Source organism: Phoca vitulina, unplaced genomic scaffold (assembly GCF_004348235.1).
Source record: "Phoca vitulina isolate PV1807 unplaced genomic scaffold, GSC_HSeal_1.0 scaffold29, whole genome shotgun sequence".
NCBI lineage: Eukaryota > Metazoa > Chordata > Mammalia > Carnivora > Phocidae > Phoca > Phoca vitulina.
The window spans coordinates 22,301,543-22,317,905 of NW_022589732.1; positions in this window are offsets into that span (position 1 = coordinate 22,301,543).

The window sequence follows — 16,363 nt, forward strand, 5'->3', positions numbered from 1 at the left end:
ACACGCATTGGGGAAAAGGAGGGTTGCTGCCTCTACTGTGATCTGCACAACAGATGCAGCTGAGCTTGTTACTGCTTGCAATGTGGCTCTTGCCACAAGCAAAAAGATGAATTTTTCAACCAGAGCCTTGCTGATGCTTTTCTCTGTTCAAGCCCAGACAAGAAAAATAATCATCTGTTAAGACAAAAGGGAAAATAAAAAACCATCCTCATTTACAGATTGTTTTAATTAACATACAAATGCCTTAAAGAAAAAAAAAACTTGTTGATAGGATTAGATGAGGCAATTCCAGAGCAGTCAAGGGAAAGTGGAAGGAACTAGTAATTCACCAAGGCCCAGTGATTCTGAGCCAATGATGATGGAACTGCTCCAAAGTCAAAGAAGGAAGGGGGAGGCTGCCAGTCGGAGTTACTCAGTTATGTTGTGGGGATCCATGAGGGGGTTCTTTGGGCAGTAGTTTTCATCCTCCATGCCCTGCTGGAAAAGCAAAAGCACATGGGGTCGGCTTTGGTTGTGGTGCCATTGATAGGTCCCAGAGTTCAATGACAGCAGTGAAAACTAAGCCGGTCTTCCCTGTACACTTTTCAGGAGGCAAAGCCTCTCTAAACCTTCCCTCATTCCCCAAGTAATTCTCTCACTCGCCCACAATCTCCACGAGGACAGTATTTACATGCCTATCACAACACCCACTCTAGTGGTGCATCCTCTGCTTGTGTACAAGTCAGCCTCCCTCACTGGGAGAAGAGTCCCTCACAGCGGGAGGGGGGCGGGCAGGCGGCGGGCACCGATTTGATTCCATATCCCCCGCATCTGATATGACTTGGCACAGAATGGGAGCTCTTTTCAGGGTGGCTGAGTATAGTAAAAGCATATGCTGAGTCCTATAGTTGGAGCATTGAGCAATGTTAATCAAGTTCATTATATAACCAGTGTCTCTAAACCTCCAAATCCACTGCCCCAGGCAATCTTCAGCATCATGAACTGTATACTAAATTGTTCATGATATACCAATTGAACTTACTGATTTTTTTTAATACAATTTTTTTAAGATTTTATTTTTAAGCAGGCTCCATGCGCAGTGTAGAGCCCAACACAGGGGTTGAACTCATGACTCTGAGATCAAGAACTGAGCTGAGATCAAGAGCCAGACACTTAACCAGCTGAGCCACCCAGGTACCCCGAACTGATTTCTTTTCTCAAACTGCTTCTTCTGACTTTCCTCATGCAATTGGTGTCTTTGAGTCAGCTCCTTAGACGTGCTACTAACTCCTCATTCTCCCGTGCCTTCCTTATCCCTCCATAGTAGAAAATGGTCAGTAAACCATTTAAATAAGGGAACATAAGGGGTCCATCTAGCTTCCATTTCCTGGTATGCTTGGATTGAATGTAAGCATACCCCCTCACCTCCTGAGAAATTTTGAAGACTGCATTCTCCTGTAAGAAGAGAGAAACAAGGTTTTTAGTTGTCAATGACTGGGTTCTGGGTTTGATAAGCCCTCGAGATCTCCTACAAAAGAATTGGAGGAGAACAGGGCTGATGAGAGAAAACGAATACACTAGATAGAGTGGTTCTGAAGAAAACACAACTCGACAGGAATTTTCCTGAGGTTAAAAAAGTCCAAGAATGAGGAAAGGCGGAAACAGTGAGAATGGTGATGGGAAGAGTACTGGGAACCTGAGGCTTCTCCTGAGGAAGCTGGCCACAAAGGGACAGGGACATCGAGTGTGGGGCTCTAACTAAGGGATCCTGGGAGGGACTTTGTGAAGGTCCTGGGAGCTGAGTCATCACTAAAAGACCCTGCCACCTACACCCACCCTCCCTTATGAAGGGTGGACTTCATCTCATCGTATTTAACCCACTGCCTGCCACCTGGCATGAGAGAGGGACAGTCATCTGCGTCCTTAGGCTTCGCTCTAGCCCTGGGTAGTAGCCAGCCTCCAAAATGGCCTTCTATGATTCCTGCCTCCTAGTATTCATACCTGTGTGCAGTTCCACACACACACACACACACACACACACACACACAGAGTACCACAGAATCCAGCAGACATGCTGGTATACAACTCCCAAAATTATGTTGTAAAAGACTGCAGCTCCTGTCACGTTTCCTCTCTCTCACACACGTTACACATGATAGTCGTTCTGGGGACAACCAGCTGCCATATCACGAGAAGCCTCAGACGTCAATAAAGAGGCCCATATGGTGAGGAACTGGGGTGTCCAGCCAACAGCCAGTGAGGAACTGAGGCCTCCTTCCAACAACCACCTGAGAGTTCCTGGGAGCAGATCTACCCCGAGCTGAGCTTTGAGAGGACTACAGCCCCAGCCTGGAGGTTAGCTTCAACCTCCTGAGAGACTCTGAGCCAGGATCCCTCAGCCAATCTTCTCCCAGATCATGACCCTTACAAACTATGAAACAGTATCTGTTCTGTGTTTTACCCTATTTGGGGGTACTTTGTTATGCAACAAGAAAACACACCGTGCACTTTACCCTATGCAGACAACCCCAGTTTTTCACTTCTAGAATATCTAAACACCCAAGCATCCTGGAATAGATTGCTGGACACTCGCTGGGGTGGTGGTGAGAACCTCTGCCCCAGCTCATAAACACAGGGCTGAGGGAGCAAAGTTTAAAGCTTACACCTACCTTGTAGGGGCCTCACCTCCGTCATTTGTCTCAAGCCACACTCACTGCCCACTGCTACATGGACGGAGCCAGAGCCTTTTCTCCAGGCCCCCTGACATCTGTCACCACTCTTCCCTCCTCCCCTACCCCTACTGTGCTTGCTGTCAGAGTTCTGAACCACAGCCCCGTCATGGCACTTCCCTCATCATGTTTCACTCATTCCCCTGATTTTTTATAGAAAAATCTTTAATCACAATTAGAGCCCAACTCTCTCCTACCCCCAAGGTAACCTCCACCTGCTCTTCCAGCTATATTTCCATTTCCCCTGGAGAGGAAGAGGGGAGAAGAAAGGGGAGATAGAGTGTCTTTGTTTTTGTTCAGCTGTCAGGCTAGCCTGAGGGGAAAGGTAGCATCCCCCCTCAAATGCCAGCCCAGGGGGAAGGGGGTGGCTCAGGCCTCCATTTCAGCAGGTGTCAGTGTCCCTGGACATCAGATCTGGCATGAAAGGAAGTATTAACAGGAAAAGGGGGTGGACAACCACAGGTGTCTCCCAGCAGTCCAGTCCTGGCTCCTAGTAACACAGTTTCTGTCAGGAACACAGCCAGGAAGCCAGGCTGGCAGGCGTCATGCAGTGTGTCAGTCGGGCAGGCTGGATCAGCCTGGCGCTCAAGCCAGACATCTAGCAAGCTCAGCAAGGTCCAAGTGCAGCAGCCCACAGGTGCTGGGGATTCAGGCAAAGGCCAGCAGGTGGAGATGTACTCAGTCATCACTGAAGCCTGAGCAGCAAGTATGATAGGCTCTCTCTTTCTGTTATTTCCTTCTGTTTTCTGTTTGTTGTAGTTCCTGTTATTTCCTTTCCCTTTCATTTTTCTCTCCTCTCATTTCTATCCCGCCCCCTTCCCTCCTCTCCTCTGGTCACATACCCCAGTCCCCATCATCCTTTCACCTCCCCTCCCTCCACCCTCTTCCGACTCACCATCTTTCTGCCTCTCCTGCCACCATAGGTCATGAGGCCCTGCCCTGCAGTTTTCTAAACTAAAGACGTACAGGAGGGAAGGCGTAAATGCTGCTGACTGCCACGGGTGCCCCTCCACATTCTTGTCGGGCTCTTCAAACTCATTTCCCAACATCCATCTTCCCTCCTCGCAGTGGCGTCTCCAGAAAAGGCCCACCTCCATCCAGGCCACACCGCTCTGCACCCCCTTGTGGACCCAGCCAGTGTACAGCTTCACACCCTGTTTGCTAAGACTTGGGTGACCTAGCGTTAGTCGAATTATTAAAGGTCAGTGTGGTACAGTGACACAAACAAGACTTCAAATGCTGGCCGTGCCGTTCTTCCAAGCGGGGTAACTTGGGGCACATCACTCACCCTTTCGCACCCTCGGTTTCCCACTCTATAGAATGGCTACTCTAACATAACCAGGCTTCCTGCAGCGGCCAGGGAGACAATGCAGTGGCGCACCTACCATGGTGCTTGGAACATTGTAAATACTCCAAAATTACCAGGCATTTCATCCTTCACCATATCCCTTCCTTCGCCCTCGCTCTCTCTCTCTCTCTCTCTCCAAACTGAAAATCCCGTAAGAACGTGTGCCTTAAATTTGAAGATCTTCCTAGCCTCACCCTGCTATAATGCCCCCATAAGCTGCTGGTGTCAAGGAAGGCTGAGATTTTGAGGACAATCTGAGCAGCAGTACTAGGCACTCATTACAAGAAGGGGCTGTGGGGAGAAGGCAGTCTCACAGATTCACTGCTGGGAAAACCATTCAGAGTTTATCTTTGGCAAACATCTCCCCACCCGGTTGGCCAAACCGGACCAGGCACGCTCACCCACGACCTCATCTTCCAGTCTTATCCTGGGAATGCCACATGTTTCAAAAAACCTACACTGCCAGCTAAGAAGGCCTCAATACCCAAACGTCACCCTCAGGGCCAGTGTGGCTGGGGGTTCGAGAAGGCTGCCGGATGGGAGGGTTCGCACCAGGGAATCTGTGCCATTTAGACACCAGCTCACAGGGGCCTCCCTCCCTCCCAGGCTCTGACCAGATGTGCGAAATCTAACATGCAATGTCTCAGCATTAGTATGTCCTTGTGTTTTGTTTTCCTAGCAATTAAGAACTGGCCAGAGGAAGCTAGGCTGTGCCCTTCACTCATAAAGTAGGCAAACCTTCAGGTAAAAGCACTCAGCAAACATCCTTTAGGACCAAAGAGCATACTTGGGTAACATAAGAACTAATGGCTGGAGGGTCCAAATGTTGCCCATAATTCCACCCAGGCCAGTCAACTAAAGATGGCTTTATTTGGACCCCAAAGATGGGTATCTGTTACATTTTCTGGGAAAGAAGAGGTTAGGGAATTCAACATCTTACTCAGGGCCCTGATCTTCAGTTGTCTGCCAGGCTGTTCTGTAGCAGAGTGGCATGCAGATCTCTAATTATTAGGAGGAGAAAAGGAAGAACTGCAAAAAGGCACTGAGTGAGTTCTGTCATGGGAAGAGTCACGCCCTAAAACAAAGAGCGCTGGTTTGGGGCATTTATTCTTCTGGTCAGACCCACCTGCCTCGATCTGACCAGATTTTCAGCAGTGAAGCTGCAAGACCCCTACTCTGTGCAGCCCTCCTCCTCACACATTGTTCCACCAAGACACAATCAGGTAGGTTCCACACACAGCTGCCAAGAGCACTATACCATTTCCAGCCCCAGGAACCCCACTATTTCCTAGGTAACTAGGACAAGAAGTTTATAGGCTGCTTCTGGAAAAGCCAGTGAATCAAAAAGGAAAACTCCCCAGATCCCCAATGGGGTGATAAATGCAGGTAAGCTGGCAACTGGCCTTTTAAATGTCTCACAAAACTCACTTGTTTCAGAAGCATAGGAAAAACAAACCAAAAAAAAAAAAAAAAAAGCCTGATTCTTTGCCCCTTGTCCTTTCACTTCAGAATCTGCCTTGTTTCTTTAGATTTTTATTTTCCTTTTCCATGCAAGGGACAGAATCATTAACAACCCTTGGGCTTTCCCAGGACCACATTAATCTGATTTGGGGTATTTCCCTTCAGTTAGAAATGGTATGCAGCAAGCCAACTCCAAGTTCCTGAAATGGAAGCCTGTGTCACTCACTTCTCATGCAAAGCCCCAAGGTTCTCTGGTGGAATTGGAGACTCAGACTGGCGTTGTTCTTTTACCCAGGCAATTAATAATGCATTTGGCAAAAAAAAAAAAAAAAAAAAAAAAAACCACGACTTGTTTGCTAGGCTCCAGAGACAGCTGCCAACATTCCATAATTGAGTCCAACCTGCTCAGCTAAGGTGTTTTCTACGGGATCTGCTGGGTGGGAGCCGCGGACGCCTTGCCAAAGATCTGCTCTGGGAAGGACATTCTGGCTGATTATTTGCATACTCAGACCAACTCCCCCAGCACGTGTACAGCACTTTGCAGTTTACAGAATGTGTCTCAACAGTTACTTGAGTTACTAGTTACTGCTCATGTCTCCCATTTGCATTTCCAAAAAAATATGGACAGCAGATAAGCCCCACCATAACTCCTCAGGTGAGATCTGATTTCATATAGGATTGTTCAATTTGATTACGGTTAGGCTTCCTCCGGGGTTTCTGTCCTGTTAACATTCCAAAACTTGGGATATTTCTTTCCACCAAACACCAAGAAAGAAATGACTCATCTCCAGAAACAAGTTTTAGGCATATGTGATTCCTATTTAAAGTCCTATCAACTCTATTCTTCAAAAGGTACAATTTAAAAATCTTTAGCCAGATTCTCTATGTTGATGCATTGTAGACCTAAGTGATTAAACCACTATGTGGGGGGCGCCTGGGTGGCTCAGTCGTTAAGCGTCTGCCTTCGGCTCAGGTCATGATCCCAGGGTCCTGGGATCGAGCCCCGCATCGGGCTCCCTGCTCCGCGGGAAGCCTGCTTCTCCCTCTCCCACTCCCCCTGCTTGTGTTCCCTCTCTCGCTGTGTCTCTCTCTGTCAAATAAATAAACAAAATCTTTTAAAAAAATAAATAAATAAATAAATAAATAAATAAACCACTATGTGGTAGTATTCCACTGGGTGCATAAATCACAATGTATGCATCCATTCCCTTCCTGAGGAGTGGTCCTTTTTGGCTATTACGAACAGTGTTTATTTTTTTTAAAGATTTTATTTATTTATTTGAGAGAGAAAGAATGAGAGAGAGAGAGAGAGCACATGACAGGGGGGAGGGTCAGAGGGAGAAGCAGACTCCCCACTGAGCAGGGAGCCAGATGCGGGACTTGATCCTGGGACTCCAAGATCATGACCTGAGCCAAAGGCTGTCACTTAATCAACTGAGCCACCCAGGCGCCCCACCAACAGTGTTTAAATGAAGGTGTCTGTACATGACTCTTGTGTATTCACACCAGAGTATCACCAGGCTAGAAATAAAATTGCTGGTGTTGGGGCGCGTGGGTGGCTCGGTTGGTTAAGTATCTGCCTTCAGCTCCAGTCATGGTCGCAGGGTCCTGGGATCAAGCCCCGCATTGGGCTCCCTGCTCAGCAGGGAGCCTGCTTCTCCCTCTCCCTCGGCTGCTCCCCCTACTGGTGTTCTCTTGCTCTGTCAAATAAACAAAATCTTTAAAAAAAAATTTTTTTTTAATTGCTGGGAGAAGCATAGAACATTTTGCTACAATTTCCCTTGCCACTGTGATCTATAGCTTAGAACTTCTGCTTAGCCCTGCACATAAGCATGGTTAGCTAAGATTTGAAAAATTACTTTTTAACCAAAATCTACCTCACCCAAGGAAATAAGTAAGTACATACAGAAATGACCTCGCTGGGTGGCTCAGTCAGTTAAGCGTCTGCCTTTGGCTCCCATCATGATCCCAGGGTCCTGGGATCAAGTCCTACATCAGGCTCCTTGCTCAGGAGGGAGCCTGCTTCTCCCTCTGCCTGCCATTCCCCCTGCTTGTGCTCACTCTCATTCTCTCTCTCTCTCACTCTCTCTGTCAAATAAATAAATAAAATCTTAAAAAATAAATGACTATGCTATGTTTAAGATTTACAGGAACAACATGACCAGATTCTTACAAGCAAAGATCAACTGAACCAGGACAAAGAAGTTACATGACCTTCCTCGATGCAGACATCAAGGTACAAACATCAGTACCTTTTGACGTCAACCCTCTCCCACTTCTCCCTCTTCCTAACATAAAAGAAACTCAAAATCTCATGCTCAGAGAGATGGTTCTTTAGGACAATAATCCACTCTCGCCTCGGTTGGCTGGCTTTCCAAATAAAGTCACTTTCCTTACCCCAACATCTTGCCTCTCAATTTACTGGCCCTTCGTGGGGCAAGCAGACGAGCTTGGACTCGGTCACAATTTGGCAAGGCAGCCCGGAGCAACTGCCAGCCAGGGGCCAGCCGGACCCGCCCCAGGGAGTTTGCAGCTAAGTCCCTAGCAGTGGCTGGGACCATTTGTTGGGGGACTTCTCCTTTGACTTCCTGAGTGGGACTGGCCGCCCCTGCACCCGGCTGTTGGGGGAAGGAAGTGACAAACCCCAAAAGTCAACAGACTAGAAAGTAGGGTAAGTCCTACCAGCACGTACAAGCAGGAGCTCCCTTTCCCTTTGTTTTGGGTGTTTCCTCCAACAGAAGCCACTTTGTGTGCATTTGTCAGGGGTGCCTTGTTGGAGAGGCAAACAGCTGTGAGACTTTTACCCAATTTGTTTGCATTTGGTTTGTTGCTGCAGCTTTTGGTATCTTTGAACAGAACCAGCCATGTTATATTTGCTTTGTAAAAAGGCTTGGAATGTTCTCTCCACAAGTATTAGTGACTCTTACCTTTTCTCCTCTCATTCCATTGCCTCCAAATAAGGGGTTTGGGTTTGGCTCTCTTTTCTTGTCTAGTTCAGTCGGTGAAGCTCCAACTTTTGAGGAAAAACCAGAAACTAAGAAGCCATTTGGTTCACTTCCGGGCAGGAATGAATGCTAGCAGAGGTACTACAGCCTCCATTCAGTCATAGTTTTGTTTCGCCTGCGTTCTGCTTTGAGTTTTTGCCTAGGAAGATGGGGAATGTCCCTCCTGCGCCCAGAGGAAGTGCATTAGCACGTATTTTTAATAAAGGGTGCAGAGGGCTGAAAAGCAACCAGAGAAAAAGCCTATTCTGCAAGAAGGAGAGACACAAGATGGAGATGAAGGAATGTTAGTCCAAATTTTGAATCTGCCTCTGTCTTTGCCAGAAGCACACCTGCTGCTTCCGTCTCTGCCTCCGCCTCTACCTCTCCCTCCCCCTGTTCCTGCACCAGGACGGGTACAGCTCACACACCGGCTCCTGTACCCATCCTTGGTGCCTCTGGCGCTATGGGTTCCTGCTCCTTTTACCCTCAATACCAAGGAACAAAAAGTACTCCATGCTGTTGGGCCACCTCCTTATGAGGTTCAAACAGAAGCACCCTATCATATCAGCATGAAGGGCCCCAGGGGCTCCCCTGGATTTCAACCACCCATTTCAGATTTCCCCACAGAAGCCTCAGGTAAAATTGACGGTGGGGAACAAAGTGATTGACTGTTTAGTGGACACAGGTGCGACATATTCAGAATTAAAGCTAATTCAAGGCAGTTAGCTTAATTAAAATAAATGTGTCTTTAGAGTTATCAACATCAAACATAAAAGCTTTTACGTTGCCAAGGCTTATTAAAGGTCAAACAAGCTCCTGTTATCTCTGTTGCAATTTATCAGCAAAAAGAGGACTTAAAATGATGGTTAATTTCATCTGTCTCATGAAGTTTTCATGGGTAATTTTTTTTTTAATTTTATTTATTTATTTGATAGAGAGAGGCACAGCGAGAGAGGGAACACAAGCAGGGGGAGTGGGAGAGGGAGAAGCAGGCCTCCCGCCGAGCAGGGAGCCCGATGCGGGGCTCGATCCCAGGACCCTGAGATCATGACCTGAGCCGAAGGCAGACGCTTAACGACTGAGCCACCCAGGTGCCCCTTCATGGGTGATTATTAAGAGCAAGTAGGTTAATAAAAAGGTTTACAGGTAAACTTTTAAATAGCTTTCAAAATCTTTGGTAACCTGAAACTTTGAAGTCTTGCTAAGTTAAAAGGTAAATTCAGTTAAATTCGTTGGATATCTAAGTCTTTTCCAAATCAGTTAATATACTAAAATATTATTCACTAAACATAGGTTTGCTAGCTTTTATCTTATTACAGAAAAACTACAGATACTTGGGTCTGTTAATAAACATGTTTTATATTTTATTGAAAGTTGTACTATGAAAATCAAATTTCTAGAAATTATAAAATTTATAAATTTGCCCATCTAAGGAATTCTGGTGTAAGAGTTCATAATTGGTTACTACTTAGTTTTCATTGGAAACTAAATTTTCTAAGGGTTAAAATTCTGATAAATATAATTAAGACTGGGGCCCCTGAGTAGTTCAGTTGGTTAAGTGTCTGACTCTTGATTTCAGCTCAGGTCATGATCTCAGGGTTGTGAGATAGATCAGGGCCTGTGTCAGGCTCCATGGTGCCTGCTTAAGATTCTCTCTCCTCCTCCCTCTGCCCCTCCCCATTTGTGAAGGGGAATCTTTGGAAAAAATTTTATGCATGGTTAGGACTAAGACTGGAATGAATGAGTTTTTAAAGTACACCAGTTTACATTTGGAATTTTGTTTTTCCCTTGTTAAAAAGACAAAGTTTTCGGGGCACCTGGGCGGCTCAGTCAGTTAAGCATCTGCCTTCAGCTTGGGTCATGATCCCGGGGTCCTGGGATCGAGCCCCACATCGGGCTCCCTGCTCAGTAGGGAGTCTACATCTCCCTCTCCCTCTCCCCTTGCTCATGCTCGCTCTCAAATAAATAAATAAAATCTTTAAAAAAAAAAAAGTTTTCTTGGATTGTTGGTCTACTCTTGATAAATTGTAAATAAACTTTTTTCTTTATCTGACCAGAAAAATAAAGTTTCCATGTTTTGTCTTCATCACATCTTTGATTACTTAAGTTAAAACTTCTCGATATTAAAGGAGCTAAGTTTTGCCCAAAACAATATAACCTTCTGTACAATAACTTACTGCCACCTTGGTTAAATGGATAACATTAAATTTTATAATAATCTGTAACCCTATTTAGGCATGGGCTTTAGAACCATCTGAGGTTTTTAACAAACTTCCAAATTTGACTACTTAAGTTTGTTTATTTGGTATGTTAAGTTACACGGGAAACATTGTCAAACAAATGATAAAGCTTCTTAGGTAATATTGTGTGGTTAAATGCTATAACTGTTCCAGAAATTATATAAAATTCCTAAAGTTTTAATATGTCATGGTATGTCATCAGATGTAATTCTAATTACTTGAATGTGTGTCACAAAAATAACTGAATTTCCTTGTCAACTGCATTATAATGAGCTCTTCTCACATTTTTAACCATGGCCATTTTTGAGTCTTTTTGTCATTTACAGTTGCAGCTTCACCCCAGCACCCTTGTAAATGTGTTTAAGCTTCAAGGAGATGCATGAAAATGACTTTTGACAAGAACAGGTTTCTGATATCTTTAAGATCATAAAACTAAGAATTTCCCACACGAATGGAAAAACTACATTCAAACAGAAGAATTAGTAACATGGGACTGAATGAATCAAGGAAGATGATTATAGTTTTTATTACTCTTATTTGAAACTTTGCTGGTTCTCTAATGTTTGCTCTTCCAGATTTAAAGAAATTTTTTTCCTCTTGAGATACTAGGACTTACAGAAATATGCAAAAAAAAATATTCCTTTGTGAACAAATTGAAATTTATCTTTTCTCCCTACCTGAATCCTCCAGAATGCAGGAACTCTCAGTGAGTATTTTTTCTTTCAAGGCAATTTAATTATTTGCCTAAGTTCAATAAGAACCTGTCTCCTTGTAAGAGGATACCACTGAAAACATTGGTTATTTGACCAAGGCTTTGATTGGAATGTCGTATTTGAGACACACATAGACTCAGATATGGTGAGACAGTTTTAAGGAACTAAGGTTGACTTTATGGAGCCAGTAAAGCCCCTTGAAAATGGTGGCCTGATGCTTTGCTTAAGGAGCTCCCAGCAGCCTTGGAGTGCCTGGGTGGCTCGGTTGGTTAAGTGGCCAACTCTTGATTTTGACTCAGCTCATGATCTGAGGGTCCTGAGATCGAGCCCCGTGTTGAGCTCCACACTGGGCGTGGAGCTTGCTCAAGATCCTCTCTCTCCCACTCCTTCTGCCCCTCCTCTCACACTTGCATGTACTCTCTCTCTCAAATAAATAAAATTAAAAAACAAAAACAAAAACACAAAGAGTTCCAAGCAGCCTTACCAGGGTAAGAATATCATATCCTAGCGGGATATTTTGTAGACCTCAAGAAAAGAGGAATTCACCCAAATATACAAGTATCACAGGAAAATTTGATGGCAAGTATTTGGCTTGGCTTCTAGCCTTGAAAGGTTATTAAAAATTCAATCTGAAATTCCCTATAAAAACTTCTAGCAAAGCAGGTTTAAAAGAAGCTACATGGCCAACTGCTATTCCTGCTGTACTTATGTAAATAATTAGGCCACGTTTGTTAAAACTAGACTTATTTTGGGGTACCTGGGTGGCTCAGTCGTTAAGTGTCTGCCTTCAGCTCAGGTCATGATCCCAGGGTCCTGGGATCGAGCCCCGTATCGGGCTGCCTGCTCGGCGGGAAGCCTGCTTCTCCCTCTCCCACTCCCCCTGCTTGTGTTCCCTCTCTTGCTGTGTCTCTGTCAAATAAATAAATAAAATCTTAAAAAAATAAATTAATTTAAAAAACGACTTATTTTACGAACAAATTAGTCTGAGTTTGGGTATCTTTCATAAAAATAAGTACTTTTAGAGAGAAAATTACGTTTAAAACACACCTTTGTGGGTGTGGGTGTAGATTCTAGTTCTGATTGTCATTAGTGTTGTTTGCCTACAAAACTGGTCTAGATCCTGAATTCTTCAGCTTTCCTCAAATATCTAGCCATGACTCTCCAAACTAAGGTTTCCAATCTTCTCCCATTCTCTTGATTTGAAATCACTGAGAACTAAAACTGCCCCTTTTTCTGAAGCCCTGCCAACCAAAACTAGACAACTGGAGGTAAACGTCAGAGAAATTGCCACAACAGTTCACATATAGACAATCTTCATGCCTGTTGCTCTGTGGGCCACTTAAAAGGATAGCCAGAGACATTTGAACTACAAAACAGAGAAATCCATTAGATTGTCACTACCTGCTCCCACTCCATCTGAGAATACTTTGAGCCCAACATCTAGAATCTTACGGACAGCTCTCAGGACTGATACTTTTATAAGTTTAAAATTTACTCCAACCATTAACCTGTGTCTTTCTGATGTTTCCATAAAAATGCCTATGGTTACTTCTAAGATTCCAAGACCAAAAAGAGGCATGAAGAAATATTTCATAAGTCAAATGGCTCCATTTGCCATTGCCCATCGTCAACCCCATCCAGCAGGATGAGAGAGGATACGTCCCTTTGTCCCTGATTCCATAAGATTGTGGAACGGAACTTTGACAATGGGGAACTGTAACAGGGAGAAACTTAGCATGTCAGACTCCATATTGTTTCCATTTCCCTTGCTGCTGTGACCCATAGCTTAAAAACTTCTGCTTAGTCAAGCCTGTTCAGCTAAGATTTGCAAAACCTGATCTTTACCCCAAATCTACCTCACCTGAGAAGATAAGGAAGCATATACAGAAATGACGATGCTATGTTTAAGATTTACAGGAATGACATGACCAGATTCCTGCAAGCAAAGATCAACTGACCTAGAATAAAGAAGTTACATGACCTTCCTTGAGGGCTGCAGACATTAGTACCTTTTGACTTCAACCCCCTCATACTTGCCCCTCTTCCTAATATAAGAGAAGCTTGAATCATATGAAGGGGAAGTGGTTTTTTGGGACAGTAGTCTGCCATCTCCCCAGTTTTCTGGCTTTCTGAATAAAGTCACTTCCCTTACCCTAACACCTTGCTCCTCATGGTCTGTCGGGTGGTGAGCAGTTGAGCTTGGACTCAGTTACAATGCGTCATAGGACATGCATATTTTCAGTGTTATGAGGAATGGGCAATTAGTTCTGTAAATTGCTTATATTAATTTGCGCTCCCACCAGAAGTGTAGGAGTTCATTTTCTCTAGATCTTCATCAAACTTGTTACCAGTCAGTAATTTTTTAACAATTCTGTAAGTAGGAAATAATCTCATTTTGTTTTAGGTTACACTTCCTTGATTGCCAGATTGATAATCTTTTTTTTTCTTTTGGGAGGAGAACATTAGTATTTCTTCCTCTGTGAACTGTCCATATTTCACCTATATTTCTTCTGAAGTGTGTTCTTCTCTCATTCATTATATAGTGCATAATTTGTTTTATTTTTTTTGTACTTATTTAACTTTTATATCTTCTTTTCATGTTAGGTTGTTGGTCAAAACATTCTTGAAGATCATCAATTGTACATGATACTACCTAATATCACTATAATACCTCAAACATCCAATGCCATACTGGATAGGCTGGCTTTTAAGGTAATGCTTTGAGTATTTCACCAAGTGTGATAAATGCTGCAGGCATTTAGAAGATACCATTTTTAGTTAGGAAACATTCCATTTGTTTTAAAAGACTTTCAGTTACAGTTTTTCAATTAAAACCATCCTGGGACACCTGGGTGGCTCAGCTGGTTGACTCTTGGCTTCAGCTCAGGTCATGCTCTCATGGGCTGTGGGACTGACTGCGTGCTCAGCAGGGAGTCTCCTTGAAGAGTCTCTCCCTCTGCCCCTCCCCCCACTTACATGCTTGCACATGCTCTCAAATAAACTTTAAAAAAAATTTCTGTGTTCCTAGGGAATCCATGCAGCATGAATACGTTCATGCTATCAATGTGTTTTGATAATTTCCTAGAAATAATTTTCTATTTATAAATGGCTTTCTAAAATTCCATTCTTCCATTAAAAATTTCCAATTTTGGGGGATGCCTGAGTGACTTAGTCAGTTGGGCGTTTGACTGCAGCTGGGGTCATGATCCCGGAGTCCTGGGATTGAGTCCTGCATCGGGCTCTTTCCTCAGTGGGGAGCCTGCTTCTCCCTGGGCCTGCCACTCCCCCTGGTTGTGCTCTCTCTTTCTGGCAAATAAATAAAAAACCTTAAAAAAATTTTTCCAATTTTTCAGCACATAGTCATTCATGATTTCTCTCCATAAATATTTAAAATCCTTATTCCCTTCAGCTTGAGGGTCCCTGAACCAACCAATAGTGAAAATTAGAACTTCAACTGTAGGGGGGCCACAGACCTATGGTCACAAATAATTGTAGGGATTTTTCCCACCCAACGTCCAGGCAGAGACAGACAACTTTTTCTATCTGCCTCTGTGTGTCCAAGGGTGTATTTTTTTCTGAATCACTCTTTCATGCTATTTTACCCTACTACTTTATGCAATGGTCTCAGTTATAACATGCTGCCTTGTACAACAGCATGGCTTTCATTCTGCAAGCAGATGTTAAAACTCACACCCCTGGAAAGGAGTTAGGATGGCAAAGGAGTAGGGGGACTCTAAGCTTGTCTCATTCCTCAAACACAGCTAGATAGTTATCAAGTAATTCTGAACACCCAAGAAATTAATTGAAGGTCTGAGAGAACAAAAACCGAAAGTCTACAAGTAGAAAAGCAATCACCTTTTGGAAGGTAGGAAGTGCAGAGCTGACTTGGGGGAGATACAAGTGTAGGTACTGTGGTGGGGAGGGAGGTCTGCTATGGAGGCTACCACAAAGTATCATAAGCAGCAGAGTGCAAAATCTGAACTTTTAAAAGTCTGCTGCCATGGGGGATGTGCCTGGCTTATGGTGCACAGGTGGTGAAGCGGGGTGGAATCTCAGCAGTCACAGGGTGGTCTGAGGATCCCCTGGGTCGCCAAGAAGAACGAGTGACTCAAACCTGCTTCGCTGTTCCCAAGAATAGGAGCAGGGAAGCCAGCTTAGAGCAGCAAGTCTTGGTGTCAACTTTCTGCTCTGTTTTGCCATAAACTCCAAATCACTGCACAGTCCATGCAACTACTTTCCTAGAACAGGTCAGCAAATGTCAAAAGCATGGTGAGACCCTCCCCCAGAGGATCAGCATGGGTCTGCACTGCAGGGTTCCCTAAAATTTGGTTTTGAAACTCAGTTGTGTGCCTGAGATGATAAAAAAAAAAAGCTGGGACACAGGCAGGGTTAAGGCAGGGTTCATATAGAAATCAGGGACACAAAAGGGGTGATTGATTGCTCTTCTGTGAGGGCTTCCAGAAGAATCGGGGTTGTGAACTTTCAACTCTGGGGCTAGAGAATGGGGTGCCACCATCTTCACCCCACTCATCAGCACTGGAAGACTTCAGGGGGCAAAACAGCACCACCTAGTGGAGACCAGAGCCACTTACACCAAGCCCCAGCCCCCTGCACCCCAGAGAAGCATTTGCATTGAATCAAGTCAGCCTGAGAATCCGTGTGGCAGGCCGCTCCCCCAGAAGACCAGCAAAAGTTGCTGCACCAAGTCTACTGATCATAGAGTGCTACAAAGGGTCAGCTCTAGGGGAAATAGGATCTAGCTTCCTTTTTACTTTTATTCTTTATTCTTTTTACTACTTTTCTTTATTCAATTCCTTTTTTTATTTTTAATTTTGAGTTTTATTTTTTTTATTTTTTCATTTTATTTTATTTTACTTTCATTTTGGGATCTAGATTCTTTCAACAAGCA